Genomic DNA, 15,503 nt, shown 5'->3' on the forward strand with positions numbered 1-15,503 from the left:
GTTGTTGTCCTAGACTGCACTTCTGGCCCTTGTTGCCATAGGGTTAATAGATATTAAGTGTCAACCTTGCTTACAAGCTCTTTGAATTGCTTTAGTAGACTTTTACAAGGCTTTTATATGTCATTGGCATTCTCATACTCATCAAGTGGCAATTTTTGGGCCTATGTATTTGTTTTAAAGGCCTTTCTCTCCAGTGTTATAGGACCTGCCCAGTCTAGGAAGTGAAGAAGAAAGTGGTGATGTTGGTAAAGATATAATTAAAAAAAGAGCATTATGATTTCTTTGCCAGAATGCAATCCATTGTCTTCAATGGCCTTATGGTTTTCTCTTTCTATATAGAAGCACTCTCCCATCATTTCTTTGTTGTGGAAAAGTTAGGCCATGAAGATTTTGGGAAAGAAGTAGACTATAAGGGTTTTAATGCTTACCCTCATAAATAGAGGGAGATAACCCCTCACCTCATAAATAGAGGAACTTCCTAATTAATCACTCTCCTCTTTACCCCTCCTCTTTACCCTTCCTCTTGCCTTTTTAACTTTTCCCCTCCCCTTGCCTTTCCCTCTTTACCCCTTCCCTTGCCTTTCGAGGATTACCAAAAAGTGAGCAAGGAAAAGTGAGCGAACCAAAAAAAGCGAGCAAGAAAAAGTGAGCAAGCCAAAAAAAACAATCAAAACAAAACAATAATAGATTGAAAAATCCTTATTTTAGCAACTGTCTAAGTTCTTCAAAAGTCCATGAGAGAGTTGGACCTATGTCATTGCCAAGGCATCATAGTAAAGATGCACCCTATCTTCACTCACTTTTATACCAACTGCATCTGTAGCTAACAAGTTGGTGACATAAATGCACAATAGTCACCCTAGCATATCACGAGTGGAGCTCGATATCTCAACACTGCCCCTCGAGCTCAATCCCAATTCCTGCACACCAAGTAGGTCTTTGAACTTGCGCAGCTTCTCTGCACCCAATGCCTACGTGAATATGTCAGCTACCTGATCCTCTGTGCTGACATAAATTAGATCAATAAAACCTACTAGAACCTTCTCCCACACATAGTGATAATGCACCTCAATGTGCTTTGTTCTAGCATGATAGACTGGGTTATTTGCCAAGTGTATACTACTCATGTTGTCATAATAAATGACAACTAGCCCATCTATAGACTGATGCATATTATAAAGTAGCTTACGCAACCAAGCTACCTCACATGCAGCCATTGCTGCACCCTTGTACTCATCCTCTATGCTCGACAAGGCAACTGTAGGCTGTTTTTTGCTACTCCAAGTGACTGTAGCACTCCCAAAAGAGAACACATATCCACTAGTAGATCATCTATCAAAAATAGTACCAACCCAATCAGCATCAGTGCATCCATGCAGCTGTATCTGAACCCTAGTCTCATAAAATAGTCCATACTGCAATGTGGACTTCACATACCTTAGTATGCATCTAGCCACATCCAAATGCAGTTTCCTTGGAGCCTGCATAAACTGACTTACCAACCCAACAGCATAGCTCAAATTTGGCCTGGTAATAGTCATTAAATCAAACTTCCTACTGTGCATCTGTACATAGTAGGGTCTTCCAGAAGCTCACCTCCATCTGTGCTCAACTTCATATTCTGCTCCAAAGGAACTGAAATAGGCTTACAGCATGTCATCCCATATTTGGACAGCATGTCCAATCCATATTGCCTCTGCAAGAGCCATATCCCACTTGTGGATCTAATCACCTCAATGCCCAAGAAGTAACGCAGCTGTCCCAAATCCTTCATCTCAAACTTCTACTTCAATAGCATTTTCACAGGAAAGATATCTTCATCACTATCACCTGTGATGATCAAATCATCAACATAAATGACAAGCAGCATAATGCCTATCTTTGTTTTTCTCACATAAAGTGAGAAATCTGCCTTGGAAATCTAAGAGCCAATAGTGACAAGATACTGTCCTATCTTGTCAAACCATGCTCTGCTTGCTTCAAGCCATACAAGGCTTCTTCAACCTGCAAACATAGCATGAACATAACCTAGTGGCTGCTCCATATAGACCTCTTCTTGCAAATCATCATGCAAGAAAGCATTCTTTACATCCATCTGATGTAAAGACATCCCTTTGATGTAGCCATAGCAATGACTGCTCTTATGGTTGCCATCCTTGCAACCGAACTGAATGTTTCTTCATAATCAATGCCATATGTCTGTGCATACCCCTTGACAACTAATCTTGCCTTGTATCTACTCACAGAACCATCTGCATTGTGCTTCACCTTATAAACCGACTTGCAGCCAATTGCATTCTTGTCTTTAGGCAAAGGCACCAATTCCCATGTAGCATTTGCTTCCAAGGCATCCATGGCTTTCTCCATTTTTCTTTTCCCATGGCTTGCTCAAAAGAAGTGGGTTCTGGTTCATGTATCTCTTTGACCATATAAGCATAGTGAATGGCTATAAATCCATCATATTTCAACCTATCCACAAGATACCTAGCTCTGGTAGACCGAGGGTAGACCTATGCAAAATAGGCTCACTACAAGGTGCTCTCAAAACATCCCTTTGTGGACACTTTGTGTAGTTTCATTGTGAGAGAATTCTAAAATGGGACTTGGGAGATCCCAAAACTCCCAAACATAAACTAGAGTACTAAAACAATCAATTTCTTTCCACATCTTATGGTTTTAATGGAGAAAAGTAGTGCATTTAAGTAGCTTACACGCAAAAATTGGTGTTTAGAAAAAGTTCAAGTCCCACAATTCATGCCTGATAGATGTCACATCTATTCATAATCTTTACAATAGGAAAGAATTGTAGGAATGATCCTTCTTGTCAAAATCAGTGACAACATTTAAATTTTAATTAAAACTTATAGTTTGCAAATAGTTCCTTCCCTGCATCAATATCACAAGTTGTTTGTAAAGTAATGTTTGCATATGCAACATCATTGTTAAACTCACAAGAATAACATGGTTCTAGGGTGGGTGAGTACACATAGCATACGTTTTCATAGTCCATGCAATCTCTATAACTATATATGTAGTCTCCCACATTACCATCATGTACATCACCAACAATGTACACTTGATTCTCTTCACCATCAACTCGTGGATCCTTAAGAATAGAGTATTTTAGTGCTTAGGGTGATTTAATGAGCATAGAGTCTTCCAATCATAATATTTATACTTTGATCCTCCATAGAGTAGAATAGTTTTTCCAATTTTGATGGGTTTGAGAGCAAATAAGCCAAGGCCAGCTCCAATAATTGTTGAGTCAGCAATTATGACAGGAATCAGCTCTAGTAATGGTTGAATCAGCAATCAAGAGGGAATTCCCCTCACATAGAATTTCTCATGAACTTGGAGTGGTAAGGTAGACGGTTTGAACTCATCGTGATCAATAGTATATTTGCATAGCACATAGACTTCTCCTTTTTCTATCTTCCAATCTAGTAAGAATCACAAATGCAAGAATGAAATCAAAAGTATAGAGACTAACACAATACAATATATTATTTCATTAAAATGATACATTATACATCACACTTGAATATATTCCATGAATCATTTTTGTGAATAAAAGCTTTCAAGTTGTCCTATATATCGCTCTGCTACAGCATGGTTTGTCATATCCCAATTGTTATGCAATGTGCATGGCCTCCATGTCTTTTAAATTAGACACACGAGTAATTCCTCTCAACTTAGATGCTACTAATGTACTTAAGTAAATTGGTGGATTTTGAGAAATACCTAAAAACTTTGTTTGCGTATTGGATGGGGCTTAGGGATTGTACGTCACACCCTTTTCATCCTCAACACCTCTGAGGTTGGAGTTGGTTAAAGAACTATCTTGCTCTCCCTCATTGTTGTTTGTATTCCATTCATAATTACATCCATGCAATGGGGATACAAAGGGTGTCCAAATTCCATTGGTGATTGACCATATCTCTCAAAGTTTATCACTTCACGCACATTCATTGCTACCCATTTCATCCTCAACACCTCTGATGTTGGAGTTGGTTGAAAAAGTATCTTGCTCTCCCTCATTTTTGTTTGTATTCCATTTTATAATTGCATTCATGCAATGGGATACAAAGGGTGTCCAAATTCCACCAGTGATTGGCCATATCTCTCAAAGTTTATCACTTCACCTGCAGCTACCTCTAGACCAAGAAGGGTAGTAGCTCATCAATCAAAACCGAATCCTTATGATTGCAATTGAATGTTGTTGGGAAAATACAGTTCCCTATAGGGTTTGACACACCCTTTGTATGGACTATCATCTATGAGGATGGTTCTGTTGTGTATATTAGCCCATCATTACCAAACAAGTTTTAAAGGCTTCTACTCTTATCTTATTTGGTATGTATACTTTGTCTCCTGGATATACATAGCATTGTTCCTAGCTCCACACCATATAAAAAGGTAATTTCTTCCCTACATGACGTTGTAGACTCTCAATGATTGCCATCACATTCTTGCGCATAGTTGTTGACCAAATGCCCACGTGAAAGTTCTAAAAAAAAGTGTCAAGAAACTGCATACAGCCCAGCCAAAGTACCAACCATTGTTTGCCCATGCGTATACTTTCACAATTTGTTGACTTTGAGAAGCAACATTGTACAAGAAGTCCATTGATGAGATCCAATCCAACAAACAATCTGGTCAAGTTTCTGATCGGTGATATATTGGGTATATCGACTTCTTCAATTTGATCTGTTACACACCCACATGTAGACATTCTTTAGTATCAATATCGATGACTCATAGAATTGGGCATGTTTAATATTTTTTCATTGCAATGTCAAATCACATGACAAAGTCAAAAAACAAAAATCATGTACACTAGACATAACATCATTGTTTGTGATTTTTGTTTTACTTAACTATGACATGGATAACAACTGGGGAGATGTGTTCTAACCCTCCTTCCTAATATGTAACATATATCATTCTAACAAAATGTTATGTTGGATGGTGGTAGGTTTGTATCTCTCCTTCTATTAATACAATAAATTTCACAAACCTTGAAAGTTGACAAGTATACTAGGGTATCTATATCATCAGTATTATTTCAATTGATATATAGATTTTTGTTCAATTAAAGTTCAACAATGTAGAGAATTGGTTTGCATATATGTTGTAAACACACAAACAAAGCTTACAGACTTCATAAAGGTATCCTCTACTAGTCATAAGATAAATTATTTTTTTGAAAAAATCACAAATAAACCATCATAAGATAAGTGATTTTTTTGAAAAAATCATAAATAAAACATCAAACTAAAATAAATGCACATGTATGTAGAATTATGGTTGGCATGCGGATTTCATGTCTTTGGGATGTGATACACCTTTATCAGTCCCTTTCCCAGTTGCCCAAGCACTCTTACTCATCATATCAGACCTAGAGTTTCATAAGAAAGTCCAAGAGCTTGACTTAAATATTTTCAAAAATGACTCTGAATGTCCTCTACTACTGCTAGCTCACCTTGCAGTAGAAGATTGGTGCAAAGTATGGCACTTGAATCGCATTGACAAAAAGCTTCTCTCATAAAGCTGATGTAGATTCAAAATCAACTTGAAGATTTGATAATCCAAGAGGAGAAACAACAATAACATTTTATGATTACAACTCCCCAATTAATGAAAAGGTTTTTCAAAATCCATGGCATAAAGTACATGTCTTCTACATATTCAATGAAAGAGAGACTATTTGGAGACACATCTCCTTGCCCAATGGGCACACATAGCTTAATAGCTATTCGATCTCTTGTGATAAAAATAATTTAGATATTTATGTGTTTGAAATTTGTTTGTGGGAGTTTTAGGATGTCCTTATTGAGTTCCTTAGATCTCTTGTGAGATAAATTTTTTTGTGAGAGTTTGAGGATCTCCTTGTTGAGTTCCTTAGATCTCTTGTGAGAAATATGTTTGTTTTTGTGTCTATGAAATTTGTTTGTGGGAGTTTTAAGATCTCCTTGTTGAGTTTCTTAGATCTCATGTGAATAGATTTTTGTACGTGGGAATTCTAGGATCTCTTTGGTGAGTTCCTTAGATCTCTTGTGATAAATGGGCTTGTTTTTGTGTCTATGAAATTTGTTTATGGGAGTTTTAAGGTCTCCTTGGGATCTCTTTGGTAAGGTCCTTAGATAGAGTCAAACAAACTGTGGCAGATTGTAATAAAATGTGTACCGATCATCTTGATAGAGTCAAACAAACTGTGGCAGATTGCTTGAAAAAAAAGATATTGGACTTTATTCCTATATATGGGTGCATTCTTGCATTTGATGGATGGACTAGCAAGCACGCTAGACCCTTGATAAATGTAATGTGCATTACTCCCAAGGGAACTATGTTTTTGGAGAGTATTGATACGTCTCTAAAAGAAAAAACTTTGGCATATATACCAAAGAGCAATCTGCAAAGTTGGTGGTAGTGAGAATGTTACTGCAGTAGTAACAGATAATGCATCAAATTACAAGACCGCAGGTGAGATGGTCATGGTAAAGTATCGCACTCTGACATGGGTGCCATGTGGCGCTCATACTCTCAGCTTATTGTTGAAGGATATTGGACAATTGCCATTTGTGCAACCAGTACTACAAGATGCTAACGTCGTAGTGAGTTTTATAAAGAGTCATCAATACTTGCATGCAGTATTTAGAGAGCACTCTGTGAAGCAACTCAGGCAATTTTGTCAAACTAGAGTCGCCACTTCTTTTCTAGTTCTTTCTAGATTGTTGGAAGTGTGTCAAGCTTTAGTCGAGACTGTTGCTGATACACGATGGGAGAATTGGCTAGAAAAAAAGATGCAGTACGCAATACCAGGATCTAAATGTGTACATCTTGTACAATCATCTCTATTTTGGAAAAATGTTGAAAGAATAAAAGAAGGTGTAGAACCATTTGTAATAATATTAAGAAAATTTGATGTTGATGCCTTTGTTATGGGCAAAGTGTATCGGAAGATGTCAGAAGCAATACGACAAGTTAAAGAATTTGTGGCGCTTTGCTCCTAGGGAGAAGCAACAAGTGGTATATTTGGCCGATAAGAGATGGAGGCAAATGCACACCCCTTTGCATGGAGGTGCATTTGCAGTACATCCACAATATCAAATGCATACTCAATCACAGAATCCTGAAGTCATAAGTAGCTTTCGAGAGGTTTGTAAAAAGTTACTTCGTGGAGATCAAGGAAAACTAGCCTACCAGCAATGAGTGAGATATACGAATCGTGAATGCTCTTTTGGAGATCCTTGGAATCTGATGCTATTAAGATGATCATTGCACCTAGTTGGTGGAAGAAATATGGTGGAGAGACATTGGAGTTACAGCATGTTGCAACTCATGTGCTCTCTGTTGTTGCATCATCGGGTGCATGTGAGCGAAATCGGAGTGCATACAATTTTATTAATTCTAAGAGACGCAATTGCTTAAAGCCATCAAGAGCTGTAGATTTGGTATTTTGCTTCGGAAATCTATGATTGTTGAAAGGATTTAATATTGCAGCTAGGGTAGCAAGCAAAGCCGTTGTAATGAGAATTGCTGGACAACAATTAACTACAGAATTACTTGATGTGCATTCAATGAAGAGGAAGACGAGCTTGAGCTACTCAGTAACAACAGCGAAGTCGAAGAGATAGATGATATTGTACCTATGTTGAATGCAATATAGAGTGATATAAGAATATGATAGGTGATAGAAGCGGTGGATGAAGCTCTAATTATATCGGATATAATGTTGTATGCGAGGGGATGGATGGGAGAATATGTCAAGCGATGGGAGAGCGCATATGCTCGTATCCATCTCGTCTCCTTTTGTATTGAAATCTGGAACCTTGTGGGCTACAAGCGATGTTGTGTTGTAATTATTGAGATTGTGGATGATTTTGGTATACATAATAGTTAGAGACACCATTTGACTTGCAAATACTTTCAAGGCAACATCGAAGGGAACATCAGAAAGTTGGAAAGAATAATCGAATATGCGCAATCAAAGTTTATATTTTCAATTCTCAAGGGTTGATCTAGCTATTATGTGCACTAATTGACGTCAATATATTTTAATATTTCTGTATTAACTTTACAAGTCCACCTAATCCATTGAAAACCATGTAAATTACTTATACCACTTAGTTCACTTAAATCACTTCGTCCACTTAAATCACTTAAATCACTTAGTCCACTTAAATCACTTATACCACTTAATTCACTTAGATCACTTAAATCCATAGAAAATTACTTAAATCAATTATACCACTTACTTCACTTAGATCACTTTAATCACTTAAGTCACTTAAATCACCTAGTCCACTTAGATCACTTATACCACTTAAATCACTTAATCCACTTAAATCACTTAGTCCACTTAATTCACTTAGATCACTTAAATCACTTAGTCCACTTAAATCACTAAGTCACTTAAATCATCTAGTCTACTTAGATCACTTATACCACTTAAATCACTTAGTCCACTTAACTCACTTATATCACTTGAATCATCATTGCAGAAGAAGAGTGTTATAAAGTTATATATGAAGTTTACAATGTACATAATTATGCAGTAGGATCCACATCTACCATTCCCTGAGTGCTTGGGGTCTTGTACCCTATGAATCTATATTAGTGGGGTCCTCAAAATCAAAAATATCGGTATCCTCAGCTGCATCCAAATCTCCAAAGGACTATCTGTAGCGTGCAAGCTCAAACTGCAACGTCTGTACATGTGCTTGTAGGTCCTCGATCTCTTTGGCTTGTGATGCAACGTGATCTTGTAACTCCTCAGTAGTAACACCTTGTTGACGGAGAGGTATGGCAGATGTGGCCAAGTCAACAAGATCACTGTGTGCCTGGGGAGTTAGCACACGAAGTCTCTGAGACACGGGCTCTCTGTTCTTTGTCCTTGCTTGCTTGCACTCTGCAGAACATCCCTTTCCTATTCCTAACAAGTGATGCTTGTCATTCCAATCCACGCGTCGATGCAAGATGTCATAGACATACACCTGTTGGATGAAATACATGGGTATTTGATGGTTATTGGGGATGCTTCCTTCCACCTCTATGAATTGTTGGAGAAGGATGTAAGCTAGGGTTTTGTGCCACAAGTCTGACAAATTGGGCTGTGCATATTTATTCATAGCACTTCCTGAACGAAGAAACAAGGTGTTTCTTATGAACTCTGATGGGCATAGTCTCTATACTTGCCGAAGAGAGACCGGGTCGCCTTACATGGTATCGTCATCCACTAGACCAGCAGCAAAAATGCCTAGTCCCTCTCTGCCCAGCATTTCTCTTTACGCTTGTAAGATAGCTTGAGCCTCGGCGTGATTTAGCTGGTCTGCTAAATCAGCCTCTTAAGGCACAAAAGCACCTTGTGGGCCCTCTTGGACTGGAGGTTGCTCTGGTTGGGGAGGATCTTATGAGAGAATGCTCTCTAAGTTCTCTCCCTCCATGCTCATACTTAGCTTAAAAAATGACAACAAGATAAAATTAATTTGTAACCACAAATAATATTAAATAATTAAATAATATTAAATCTATACAAACAATATTTAAATATCTATTATCGCATCATTTATCATATTTTAAAATTGGACCATCATTTTTATCACAACATTCAGTTATACAAATAATATTTAAACTGTAATTATTGCATCATTTATCATATTTGACAATTGGATCATCATTTTTATTGCATCATTTACTTATACAAACAATATTTAAACATTACTTATCGCATCATTTATCATGTCACTGTAAATATACAAACTGTTTGAACAATGGAGTGGATCCAATCTTAGATGATATTTAAAACAAAAAATGTTACAAGTTCCATCATCGGTTAATGTTACATCCTGGCGTCCAAGAAAGACTCAGTCATTAGCTGGTCTAAGTCCTTGGTTTGGAATGAGCTATCTACCACATCTTGGAGCAATGTCAAAAATCCCAAAAATCTAGTGGCAGGCAAGCAAGCAGGTGGCTCAAGAATACAGCTGGATGTATTCGTACGAATACCAAAAATAACAATTGTTTTAAATTTATACTACGTTTATTCGTATGAATATGTTTATTTGTACGAATAAAGGTTTATTCGTATGAATAACCTATTTGTATGAATAAATTAGGAAAAATCATTGGATTCGTTTTAATTCAAGAAAATCGCGATTTTTTGCATTTTTTTAAATCGAAAAAAAAATTCAAGCAAATTAATGCAACTTAGCCATAAACCCCCTCCCTACCCTCACTCACCTTGCCTCCCCTACCTTGCCTCCCTCCCTTCTTTTTCCCCTCTCCCCTGTCTAGTTTTGTCCTTTTTTTGTTTACAAGGCTTATAAAATTCATTGTGTATCAGGTTGCATGCATGAGTTTTGTATCATCTTGCATCCATGCATTTTGCATATTTTGTTTCATGTTGCATGCATGCATTATATATCATGCATGCTTTGTATGTCATGCATGCGTGCATGTTCTATTGCAATTCATTTGTAAGTTATAACTTCAAACTTAAATCATTCGTGGGTAATTCATATGAATATGCAATCATGTGTTAAAGGTAGTTTGTCTAGTGAATGCAAATTGTATATGCACATAGGATACGTTAGCTAAGAATGATGCAAAATGTCCCATTGATAAACATCTATACACCACAAGTTGGACTAACACATGGATCTTGTGATGGCTTGCCATATGTCAACATTGCATGCAATTTGCAAACTTCTGCATGCACAATTTTCCTGTGAGATGGAGTTTAGTCAAGTTTATGCTAGCTTTAAGGCAAGTGTGCTATGTTAACAAAGGAATAACACAAGCTAGATAACTATGTGCTTCCAGAGAAATTTCTAGAGCAAATAAATAACAATTTTGGTAGAGAGATGGAAGCCAAAATAGAGAGCATTGAAGAGAAAGGTTGTAAAGAACATGAGGAGGTTGTCAGAAGTATATGCCCTAAATCCTTGAGTTTCTCAACATCATGAAATGGGATTATAACGCATTGCTTTGGATTGAATCCCTCACTAGAAATATCTACACATGGTTTGGGAATCATGTATTGCAAGACCATCATTTACCAATGATGCCAGTGCCTCATAGATGGAGCGATGGGATACAATATGGCTTTGCATGCAGTAGAGTCCTATGATCTAACAAGAAGACCATCATGATTGAGAGTTGGGAGAAGAAGGTAGCATTAATCTTTGGGATAGAAAAAGAGCAAGCTAAGTACTGGAGGAAAGAGGCACTGTCATCTTGAAAAGGAAGGTGCAAGGAGGTAACATACAAGAGCTAAAGCAGTGAGCCCATTATAGAGAAAGAGATCAGGTTTGGTGGAAAGGTTGGATTTCAAACCTATGAGACTATTTATCAGGTCTATCTAATAGGCTATCCTAGCCTATTATAACACATATGATTTGTTGGCAGGTAATACAAGGGCACTTCTAGGACTCATAGATGAGAAGCATGAAACAAAAGCACCTCTAGGACTCATAGATGAGAATCATGAAGATAGGTGTCCATGCAAATCCCCACATTAGTGGACTTGATTATTCACATGGTTTATTGCATAAGGGTATTCATGCAAGCATGCAAGGTTGACCTGCATCGGTGTATCGACTTGAGTAGTGATTTCATGGCAAGGGCTCCCAAGTGCCCAAAGGTATTCATGCATGTAAGAACACATATCTCTCCATATGAATGACATTTTGTCATGGTAATGATGTAGTGGTCTTCTCCAATATTTTGTCATGGTAATGATGCAGTGGTCTTCTCCAATATATTCTAAGTTCAATGTTAATTTGCCAACTTGGATGCTAGAATGGCATGCCCATGCATGATTGTGTGAATAAGCTATGCATGATTGTATGGTTTTGCCACCACTCCCCAATAAAAATAGGTGGCCGAGTTTACAACCTTCCATCTCCATTTTTGCCCGTATTCTATTATCTAATGAGCCTTAGATATCTCCCCATAGTTTTGGATATCAGCTCCTAGGGTCAAGTTTGAATTGTATCATGGTAGAAAAATATTACCAAGTGTATGGATACCCTTCATATTCTCATGAAGTGGTGATGAAATTTACTTGCCAAATTCCCCTATCTATTATCATAAAAAATGTTTCATCATGATCATAGTATGTCATCCATGGAACAAGTATAGTTCTTGGTATAAATATAGCGTCTCAAATAATTTCATCATATTCATGGAGCACATTGTATTAGTGTCTTTGGAACAGTTTCAAGATCATATCCACATAAAGATCATATAGCTCAATCTGGAACATTTGTAGCATACATGATTGTGGAAGACTTTTCCTACCGAGCACATGCCATAATCATCTTTGTATTTAAATCATTGTACGACTCAAAGGTATAAATATTTCACATCAGGTGTACCTTCTTTGGAACATATATAGCACATGTGAGTATGCATGTACCAATCATCACACAATGTTAACACAAACTTGTGCGTGTGTGTGTGTTTTAGACTCGACATGACCCCTTTCCATAGTGAAATGAAAACAATGTAGCTCAAAAGAGACAGCAATTGTCATTAATGAAAAATATTGAATGCTAATGTTTTGTCAAAAGGTCAAAAAATTGTAGAATGCACAATTGTTCAAAAGGTTGCGCTTTGATAAGTCGTGGCAAGCATCCCTTTTATTGAAGAGGGGAGTCTACATAGCTACCACCATCCAACAAGCAAAATAGTGAGAACTAGTTCAACTTTGGTTGGGAAGACAGGTGTCATCAACACCCCTCCCTTGTTATTGGAGTCACAATAAAAATCGATGCTTAGGCCAAAAACTTATCAAGCTAAAGTAATGAAGATAATGAACCTTTGTAGAAAGAAGGGTTTGGTTTAATATAGAGTAATGTTAGCACGATCAATCTAAGTTTAAGAAGTAAAAATAATGCACCAGTGAAAAAAAGGGGCGCTAATAAATAAGTGATGGGGGGAAAAAAGGTTTTAATTAAGAAGGAGAGAGAGAGAGAAAGAGGGGGGGTTAATGGAAGAGGTCTTATGAAGGACCATAGATTTAAAAAGCCAAAGAAATTAAAGAGAAATAGGGTGCCATAGATTGAAGTAGAGAAGAACAAGGTAAGGAGATTTTAATTGTACTGTGAGGGGAGATAATGCAAAATAGGGAGGGAAAAACAAAGAAGGGGGAGTTGTGTGGGAGATAACATATACAAAGAGACAGGGGGGGGGGGGATTAGTGTATAAAGGGAAGGGGGAAGATAAGAAAAGGAAAAGAATAGGAAAAAAGGGGGGGGAAGCAAATAAACAATTGGACATCATCTGTGAGACAATTGGACTGCACCCGTGAGTTAAAGGAGCTTCGAAGGCCATGTGAATCCGTAGCCATGTAGCAGGACCGGGCTATAGCGTAGTAGTCGAGGCCATGTGAAGGGAAAACGAGAAGTAGGACAGGCCAGTAGCACAGTAGTCAAGGCCAGGGGTTTGGAGATAGGAGTACTAGAGGTCAAAGCAGGGGAGCAATGGCGCAATTGATGCACAGTCTTTTGGGGAAGAAGCAGCGCGGACAACATGGAAGGGGATTGTAGGTCTTGGTGCAAGATTGTAGGTGCAGAAAGCTGACACAAGCGAGCTAAAGACCCTTATGCAAGGTGCAACAAGGGGCAGTGAGCGGCAAAGAGTAGTAGTGGATGAGCAAGCTAGGAAGCGGGGGGGTTGGCAGTGACTAGGAGGGAATGGTTAGAGGTGAGGTACTTAATAGGCAAGGAAGTCATGCAGTCAGGGAAGGGAGAGGTGGAGGATGTAAGGAGTAGGGAGGATTGCAGAGACTAGGAAGCGAGGTAGTCACGGGGGGGGGGGGGGGGGGGGGGGTTGGTTTAGGAGTAGTTTGGGGAGGCTAACATAGTTGTGTTAGGGAGACAGGTTAGGCTAGGAGGTTTGTTTAAAAAGGAGGAAAAAATCAAAGGGAATGGTTAGGCATAAAAAATTTAATAATTGCAAAAAAAAGAGGAAAAGGTAGGGGCAAGAGTTTAATGAGGGAGAAACTAAGAAAAGATTGAGGGTAAAAACAAAGAAATAAGGAAAAATTAAAGAGAATAACAAGAAGGATGAAAAAATAGAGATTAAGGAAAATTTAAGGAAAACAAGGAAAAATAAAGAAAAGAAGGAAAATTTTAAGGAAAGTTAAGGAAAAAGAGAACAAATAAGGAAGGAATAAGGAAATAAAGGAAAAATAAGAGACAGTTAAGGAAAACAATAAATAATTAGGAAAAATAAGGAAAAATAAAGGGGGATAAAGGAAAAAAGGTAATAGGAGAGATGATAAGAAAAAATTGAAAAAGGGGGATATATTAGGAAAATAATGGGGAAAATAAATTAGAAAAATATATTTGAATTTTAAGCAAAAATTAGAGGGAAATAAAGGAGAAACTAGGGAAAAATTAGAGAGGGGGTGGGGGGAAGGAAGGGAAAAGGAAGGTGGAGGGGGGGGGGGGGGGGGGGGGGAGAATTAAACATGGAAATAAATAGTGGGAAGGGATAAAAAGTAAATTGAATGTAAAGTGGGAAAGGGATAGTAAGTGTGTGTGTGTGTGTGTGTGTGTGTACCCAACTTAACCCCATTAGGATACAACACACCAGGTGAGACACTAGGTCATCACCTAGTGTGATGACCTACTGTCTACCCAAAAAGGAATAGAAGTGTTGTTTAAGTAGTGGAAATGATGTAATAGAGTATGGTGAGTTTGAAATTCGACAAGCGAAGGCAATTGTTTAAGAAGAGGTTTGCGGTAGGTAGAAAGTTAAGCAATACTAGGGTGGGAGAGGGAGGTGGGCTAATTTGGGACAGAAGATTTTATTGGGGCTACTATGGGAATTGTTTAGGCGAAGAGCAAGATGAAAAAGGTAAGTGTGGAAGAGAGAATTGCTAAGCGAGCAAAAAATTGAGTCAGGAGGCAAGAACGCCTTAATGACTTAAATGCACTATGTGCAACCATCCAAAGTTACACGGGAAACATTATGTGTCTGTTTTGGACTCGACATGACCCCTTTCCATAGTGAAATGAAAACAATGTAGCTCAAAAGAGAGAGCAATTGTCATTAATGAAAAATATTGAACACTAATGTTTTATCAAAAGGTCAAACAATTGTAGAATGCACAATTGTTCAAAAGGTTGCGCTTTGATAAGTCATGGCAAGTCCCTTGTTATTGGAGTCACAATAAAAATCGATGCTTAGACCAAACACTTATCAAGCTAAAGTAGCAAAGATAATGAACCTTTGTAGAAAGAAGGGATTTGTTTAATACAAAGTAATGTTAGCACGATCAATCTAAGTTTAAGAAGTAAAAATAATGCACCTTTGTAGTGAAAAAAAGGGGGGCTAATAAAATTTGAAATAAGTGATGGGGGGGAAAAGGTTTTAATTAAGAAAGAGAGAGAGAGAGAGAGAGAGAGAGAGAGAGAGAGAGAAGGGGGGGGGGGTAATGCAAGGGGTCTTATGAAGGACCATAGATTTAAAAAGCCAAAGAAATTAAAGAG

This window comes from Dipteris shenzhenensis, chromosome 14, assembly GCF_047967505.1.
Source record: "Dipteris shenzhenensis isolate YYH24624 ecotype China chromosome 14, Dip_SZ_1.0, whole genome shotgun sequence".
In the NCBI taxonomy this organism is placed as follows: domain Eukaryota; kingdom Viridiplantae; phylum Streptophyta; class Polypodiopsida; order Gleicheniales; family Dipteridaceae; genus Dipteris; species Dipteris shenzhenensis.